The sequence below is a fragment of the Solanum pennellii genome, chromosome 11 (assembly GCF_001406875.1).
Source record: "Solanum pennellii chromosome 11, SPENNV200".
NCBI classification, from domain to species: domain Eukaryota; kingdom Viridiplantae; phylum Streptophyta; class Magnoliopsida; order Solanales; family Solanaceae; genus Solanum; species Solanum pennellii.
Window position 1 is genome coordinate 37,709,428 of NC_028647.1, and position 9,068 is coordinate 37,718,495.

At 31.6% G+C, this 9,068-nt stretch overlaps 1 long non-coding RNA gene across 1 annotated transcript; it reads left to right on the forward strand.

Moving 5' to 3' along the window:
- The first annotated feature begins 635 nt into the window (after positions 1 to 635).
- Positions 636 to 1,449, forward strand: LOC114074816. The gene is made up of 3 exons (XR_003575105.1): positions 636 to 725; positions 852 to 1,013; positions 1,191 to 1,449. It is a non-coding gene; the product is annotated as an uncharacterized LOC114074816 (long non-coding RNA).
- Positions 1,450 to 9,068: the final 7,619 nt, after the last annotated feature.

A 9,068-nucleotide genomic window follows, 5' to 3' on the forward strand; every position in this document is an offset into this window, starting at 1 on the left:
TAATTGTTCATCACTTATGTCAATATACATTAAATTTTCGTGAATACACCTAGTATATGTTACGATATATTTTTCTATCTCTGATTATTAATAAAAGTAATGGTGTATACTTGAATTTGTTACATGATGAGATGTTTGATAAATGTGGAAGAAGCAACATAAGAAAGGATCAAAATAATTCATTATAGGTTGAACTAACAGAGCAACAATAACAACAAGAAGAAATTATTAACTCTCTTGTTGACACATGCGAGGTAGTTGTTGATCACTTATGTCTATTTATATGAGTTTTTCACTAAGAACACTCATTCTACTCCACAGTACATTTTTCATTCTCCAAGAATTTATAATAGAAACAAAGTGGACGAATTTATATGAGGTAGAAAATGAGATGTATGAAGAACCCAATAGAAGCAACATAAGAAATGATAAAAAAGATTCTTTTGACGAGGATATATCAAGCCAACAACAAATCAATTCATTGGTTGACGCTTGAAAGGTAATTGATCATCACTCATATATATATATACATGAATTTTTCATTAAAAACTTTTATTGTACTCCATACCATATTTTTCTCTTCAAGCATTTATAATGAAATAAAATGGATTTACAGGTGGTAGAAAATGAGATATTCAAAGAACCCAAAGGAAGCAACATAAATAATGGTCAAAAGGCTTCTTTTGAGGAGGATCTACCCAAGCAACAACAACAAGATAACGATGGTACTTAAGAAATTTTATACCTTAAAACTGAATTTATGTTATTCATATTATGAATAAAAATTTTTGATCAATGAGATGAAGGTAATTTATTTCATGTATATCATGCAATCTCACATATATTTTCAGGTGCGCTAGAGATCAATGAAGTTACATATGGAGCTATTTTAAATGACAATATTATAAACCGTGGCTCAAAATTTTTGACAAGAGATGAAAAGGATGGAAATTATCGTGCCACACAAGGATTGCCCAAGTATAAAATTTTGCTCTATCAATAACCTCTATAAGGTAATTCACATAAACTTTATGTCCATCTTACTAAGTAACATCAAATATTTTCAACAATTTCCTAGTATTTTCAAATAATTTAATTTGTATTTACTTTTTAATATTAGATAATTGATAAATAAGAGAAACTATTAAATTTATTTTGATTATGTAATCACATATCCTTGCATTTTACAGTTTACTAAAAGATTATCATCAGTTGAAGCTGGATTTTATTGGAATCTTCCAACTAAAGAAGATTCAAATATGCATCACTTGGAAAAAGTTGATTCATCAATCAAAACAAATAAATAAAATGTTGCTCGTAAGAGAAAAGAGAGAGGCACAAAATCTTCACTGGATAAAAGGATGCTTCGACTTCTTCCCCCAACTTTAAAATTGCAACTCAATCATTTCCTTGAATTCCATCTCCAAGATTATCTTTTAATCGTTTCTTTGAATGTTGAATTTTAGCATTTCATTTATAACTTCAAACTTAAATCATCTTTATAAACTTGTTAATTACTTCTTCGATTCTTTGTTATCAACTTAAACAATCATTAACGAGAAAGGTGTGATCTCATTCAATTTAAATAATACATTCAAACTACCTCTGATTTACTCTAATTTCATAAAGAATGTCATTTTCCGCATTTTAATAAAATTATTTTCTTAGAAAAATATTTTACCACTCAAGTGTGAAAAATAGAAAAACATTATTCCCTGTATCGCACACATCTTTAGATATCCAACTTCTCCAATCATGCAGATCAAGCAAAAACATTCTAAATTTCATTGACACTCTCAAATCTACCCTCAAAATAAGTTCAAAGAATAAGTGGTCATCGTCAATAATATATACCCAACTAAGAGCCACGGTCGAATCTCACAGAGAGTTATATACTGTATGCGATTCTATCAAGAAATTTGGAATGTAAATCAATTCATTTGCAGTAGTAAGAACAATGGGTGGATGATTCCACATAGTAAACTCATTTTTGTATCAATAATCACAATTAAACAAAGATTTCAGAAATTCAATTAACTAACAAGTAATCTAGGGGTGAAGATTGGAAATTGATGATACATAGGGACAATGTCATGACCTGAGTCTACACCCTAGTCTAGACACAATACCTAGGACCATGAATGATCCCAAACTAATCCTTAACTTACCATATCAGGCATATCATATAAAATATTACATAAACTGAAACAAATGCTTGATAAAAAATTAAAAAAATTCCATGAGACTACATTACTATTGTTTAAATAGGGACTCTATTACTTTAAAATGAAAATATAAGCTTCCAGGGACATGGCCCGCAACTACCTCAAAATAAAGACAACATAAGGCAAAGAGTCAACAACTAAAACAACGGAATCCCCAAATGAGGACGGCTAACCAAAAGCTAATTTGGAGAGCTCCAACCTCACTAGCCATAAATCTTAGTGTAAATATCAAAAATCTACATAATATAAAGATGCAGTGCAAAGAAATGTATGTCCCAGTACGTGGAAAGTATTGATTAAGTAAGTAGGACACTAGCATAATCATTTAAAGAATCATGAACAAGATGGTGAAATAAAATTTCCAAGATCATATGTATAGTAAAAGTGTTGAAGATAAAACGGTTGGAGTCCATAAACAAATATTATAAAAATTTCTTTTTCAAAAGTACATATTCATATAGTTGAGTCTTTTTCATTAGTCTTTCATAATTATATACATGACATAGCATACTTAAAATGAATCATATGTACCTAAAAAAACCTAAAATTTGCATAATTTGGGAGTTTCTTATAACCAACATACACCATGGAAGCTCATGATGTCCTAATAAGAGGTCTGCCCTGTAGGTTTCAACAGTATAAGACCATATCACATCTCTGTGGATCCAATAATATGAGGCTCTCAGGGTCAAAAGTTTAACCGGCAAAGCAGTGAAACATAATCCTACATTGGCGCATAGTAATAGGACTTGAGTTTTCTATACTTGCATTCTCTCAGTACTAAGTAGTTTTTCAAAAATATCATATATTCATACAATGCCCATATGTATGAAAACCATGATTCATCTTGAATAATACAAGAAAGTAACTCAAAAGTCATATCTTCAAGTAACATGTATTTAGGTTGTAATTCATATCATGCTTGTTTTCATGCTAGAATTTATAAAGGTTTGAATGCCATAAATTCATGCTAAAATCATTAACAAAATATTTCAAAGTCAAAGTGAAATAATAAAAACAAGAGTTTTGGAAGATAAAGCATAATTTTGTAAAATTCCCTAGCTTTACTTCTAAAAATCATATGAAATTCTTGAGAATAAAAATAGTTTAGGCATCAGAGCGAAAGAATACTATCATTGGAGTCTTACGTACCTTAACTTTGAAGTTTGAGATGTATCGGAGTTCAAATCTCTTAAGTTCATGTAAGTGTTGTTCTTTTAAGCATTGGGAAGGGATAAAAGGAGAAATTTTTATCGTAAGTTATCAAATATGAAAGAATAAGGGTTTTTGGAGAGGTTATTCGATGTGGGTTGGGGTTTCGAATAAGGAAAGAACGAAATCACCCCTTATAGAATGTGAAAAGAAGAGAAAACTAAAAGAATTTTTCGTATTAGGCGTCCACGCAATAAAACCCTTAATTGTGTGGCACTTGATGCAAGCCTAGTAGTATCACTTCCTTTGTCATGTCATCACATGAGCAACATCAACTTTAGGCGATGGATCATGCAGAATACGTAGTGCTTAGTAAAATGGACATAACTTTTAGTACAAAACTTGGATTACCAAAAGGTCAAAGACGATGGATCAAAGGTTTCACAACCTTTAATTTTCTTGGTATTAGTCCACAAAACTTTTAATATACTAGTTGTCCTTTATAACCTTAATTCACATCTAATATACTTTCCACACTTATGAATTAATCTAAATACATATACATACAACCAAAAATTAGAGAGTTTGAGCCTATACGAATATGAAGGATAGTTTGAATCCTTACTTAGAGCTTATTGGGCATTATATATATCCCCATTGGGATTATTAATCCTTGAATAAAGATCAAACTTAGAATATAAATGTGAATAGAGTAAGCTAGGATTTATTTGGTCTATTTGAGCTATATAGAATACTTTAAAATAATATTTTTCGAGCAATAGGGTCTAGTTATAATCAATTAAGGATTTAGCAGCACGAGCCAATAACGTAAAAACTAGCATAGGCCAGAACAACATAAATTAGGTAGTAGACTTAGCCCCTATTGGCCTCTGTTAGACTTCAAAATAAAACTCTTACAACTTTCTAAGGAAGAATCATAGAAATAATTCATGTGAGACATAGGGAAGGCTCATAATGTATGAATGGTATATATTGAACATCAGCCACACACCATCGAAAGTTACTTGACATGGACATAAGTAAAGAATAACTCTACTATGTCTTAAGTGACGAAGATGTTGGATTTTAAGCTTATAAACACTTCATAAATATGCTTATTCTTTTGAATAATATCCTTCATGAGGTGAAACTTGTAACCCTCACTAGGATACACGTGTCTACTTCTATTGAAGTATGAGTTTATACATATGCTCTCACAAAATTTAAGCCTAATTTGAACCCACAAATTGTTACACATAATATAAACATACTAATCCATCCTAAGAATACAACTTCTTCTTACCATACTACCTGTCACGCCTCGAGGTTACCCCCTTGGTGAGACACGGGGGCTAGGGTCATGAGTTAACCCAACTAACCATATCTGGCATATTATGAGCATACATAAAATATAAAAGATTTGTATGAACTAATGTGAAAGCTAAAACAATAGATAACTGAATGTGGGGAATATCCAAAACTAATATGAATATAAATAAAGCTTGGTACTGCACAATCACTTAAAAGCTAATGTTGAATCTAATATTATGTCTGGAAAGACTCTACTGACTAGAGTTGTCTGAACATGCCCCCAGCTAATCTTAGAAAAACTAAAATCTGAACTAGAAGACTAAATATGAAAAACATGTCTATTGTCTTTGGAAAATGACGATTCACAACTGAAGTTATTTAATACGGATCGATAATCGATGCGGATGTTGAATATCTGAACCTACATCATGAGAGGATGTAGTGTAGAGTGTACATCAGTACTTGGAATGTATTGAGCATGCAGGATATTGATGATAACTGAAAAAATATGTAAAATGAACAAATCATAATTGAGCAATGATATAATTTGCACAGCACATAAATTTTGAAATACATAGACAATTCTATTATGATCTATACATAATTCAATAGCCCAATACAATCTGCACCTGAATTCAATAAGATTAAGTCATGATCAATTCACCCACTTTAGAGCCAAAACTAGGAATTCGAGGAATACATGGGTTCATGGAAGTTTCGATCTAAAAATCATTAATTAACATAAATTACTTCATAAAACATTGATTTAAACCTTTTCATGAAATTACCTATTCTTAGAATTAAAAAAAGGAATTCCTATGTTTTTTAACATCTTTGAATAGCCTTTGAAATTGACTCCTTGAATGAGAGAAGACACAAGTATGAAATCATAATACCTTAATTGAATAATTCCAACGAAATTGATGGACAAACAATGAATAAATTCGAATCCTAGCTTCAATGGAGTCTAGAGAGAACTTCTTTTGATCATGGGGTTTTGATTTTGAATAATGAAGTCTAGGTCTAGGCTTTAGAGACTTAACTAACTTAATATAGAATTAAATACCCAATATAAACATCCATGAATTAATTAGGACCCTAGGTGAATTTCCCAAAACACACCCACCTTGGTCGAGACACCTGCTGAAAATTGCATGTGTCAATCGATGGACACAATGACGGAGCATCGACCAACCAATGGACCGTCCTGCTGGTCCGTGGTTTTGGTCAAAGACTCTACAAAAGGGGTTTAATATCCCACTACTAAGTGTGGTGTTATTCCCCGAATCGACGAGGCATGCATTGATCAATAAGGCATCGATGGTAGGAGTCAATTGCACTGTTTTTGAAAGCTTTTTGCCAAATATTGGGTCCTCCTCTTGGGGAGTCTTATCTAGATTTTTCAACCCTAAGCATGTTCATATAGGTTTAAGAAACCTCTCCTATCAATTTCAACACCAAATAAGACATAAAACATGCAAATTCATATTGACACCCAATTTTGGCCCTCCCCGACAAATTATAACGAGCTTCTTAATTTCCGAATAATTTGAAATAATTAGATTTTATAATGTTTGAAATACTTTTCAAGTTATTTTAAATTAATCTTATATCTCTTTTTATAATTTTTAGATTATATATATTCTTACATAATTATGTATAAAATTAGTATATTTTATGATTATTCGAAAAATGTTTTAAAAAAAATTTGTTTTAATTAAATATTAGTTTTTTTTTTATGTTTTAAGTTAATTATTTTATATTATTAAGATTAAGAAACTCGTGAATTAATTAATATTAATTCGTCTTGATCAAGATTTAGTCGAATTTAACTAATTAGCTCAATTTGGTTATTTCGTAAACTCTAAAATCCAACCCATTTTGGGAGTAAGTAATGGGCCTTTATATCAGCCCACTACTAAATTTCCTGCCCAGAAACATCAGTAACAACATAGAATACAATACCAAACCTCTCACTCTCGCAATTCGTCCTTTCTGCTCGTACTCAAATAGTGAGGTGTCTCAATCATACACCTTCTTCGTCCTTCACTCTCCATCCAACGACTTAAATTGTTTTTCCGTTGAAGAATGGGACAAGAATGGTACAATTTCCAGCATTCAACCTTATCCCTGGGAGAAATTCAAATTGGGAATGGAGAATTTTGAATCTAATTCCATCCATTTTCCCCCCTCTAGATTCCCCCCCCCCCCCCCNTTCCCTCTTATAAATACCATTGAGAAAAGGTTTTTTTGGAGTTTCTATCCCTTTTTTTTAGAAAAGATTAAGATTTAAAAAAAAAAAAAAAAAGAGGATTGGGAAATTTTTCAATTCTTGAGAAAAAAAAGAAGGGGTAGTAAGCTACCAACAACATACATTTTTCTATAAATACAAAACACATAGATTTTTTTTAGTGGAGAGTTTGTGAGAGTCTAGGCTTTGCTTGTGTCCTCGCCTGTCCCTTTGTTCACCGGAGTTTCTTCAAGTCTTTGGGGTTCACGAAGTTCGCGATTGGTCTTGGAAGAAGCTCGTTGTCCCGCTCTTCTCGTCACTGCCTCAGTATCTCTATCCCAAAGAAAGTAGCACGTATTTTCCTTTAGCATTTTATTTTCTCTGTTCCAGTTTGAGTTAAAAATTTGGTATTGGAAATTTGTTATTGTTTTCTGCATGTCTACTCATTATTGGTTCGATAGTGATATTAGTGGGGGATTCATTAAGTCGTTTTACAATCCAGTTAAAAATCCATTTTTTCCTAAATGGTATATTAGTCTACTATTTTCCTTGAGCATTTTTTTCTCTAGCATAGTCGAGTTTGTGTTGGTGTTTATTTAAGACCACTATGCCGCATTCTTGATCTTATCCAAATGATTCTATGGTATCGTTGTGCTGAACCTTATGGTGTGTTTATTGCCTCGTTCTTCGACGGAACTCGTACGAAATGCTAAAAGAGATGGTAAAGAAAAAAAATAGTGGCATGCTTGTGTTGATATTTTTGTGTCACCGTCTTGTACTAACCGGTGACATTGATGTCTTCTCTTGAACATGAAGTGCCTTTAAACATAGTGACATCAAATTATAATAGCCTGCTCCATTGCATTTTCTCTCCTCACTGTTGACATTCTTCGTTCATGATAGTAAAAATTGTTTGTAGCTATTAGTGTTCATGCTTCATGTGGAGTTACTAGGTGGTTACTCATTAAGAATATGTTTGTGTGTCTTGGTGTGTTTGGCCTTATATAACTTTTATCTAGTTTTATTCTGAGTTTATTTGGGTCCCTTGGAAATTACGCTTTAAAGTTGGGTAAGTTTTTTTAGTATTAAGCTCAGTTTCTCGGATTCGAGTCATTAACTTTGGATATTATTTTTTCATTTCAAAATGTGTTTGATTATTTGATTAAACTTTTTAGGGTGACATTAACATTTCCTTTCTCTTCTTCTACAAATGAGAGTAGGGAAATACAACTACTACTTTTATGCAAATTTTATCTTTTGGTTTGAGGTTGAAAAATGCAAAATGTGATTGGAAATTGTTACTGATTATATTTTTGTGTCACAAATAGAGCCTAATTCTGTTTCCTTTGTCTTGATACATGTGACATCAATTTGAGGCCATTTTTTGATTCCCTTCTCGCATTCCTCCAAGTTGAATCTATTTGAGTCAACCCTTGATTAACGTTGAAAATTTGGAAGCCGAAATACATGTTAAAGGAAGCTCAGACGAGCCTCAGATATTCTTAAAATAGGCAATATACGTGCTGTATACAGCAGTATACAGTTGATATACATGTCTAAATGATGAATTACAGGTCTAAGGTGCAGCATACAGGTGCAGGGGTTCAAATCATGTTGTGTACGCTCGGTATACAAACCCCATATACACAAAAGCGGGCTGATATACAGTCTGAATGCAGCAGTATATGCTAAGCATATACACAGATTTTCTAAAAAGAGGCTAAGGCCCAAAAGCCTCAAGTTATTTCATGCAGAATTGAGTTGCTGAAAAATGGACCCAAGCCCTTATTTTGGACAAATTTAGTATAGGACAGGTGGGCCAAAGCCCAACTTAGTGAAATTTAAGCAAATTGGCCCAAGTTCAAATTTTCCTTTCTCTATCTCTTTGTTTATATGTCCTTATGTTGACTAAAACTTTTGATTATAATTCAATTAATCCCCAATGATTACTCATTTTTTTTATTATTTATTTCTTTTATATAGATATATATTCAAAATTTATATATATACATATAATTTTTACAAAGTCTTTATTCTACTCCTTAGCCCTGTTAAAACTTTAACTTATATATATACATACATACATATATATATATATATATACATATATATATATATATATATATACATACATATATATATATATATAT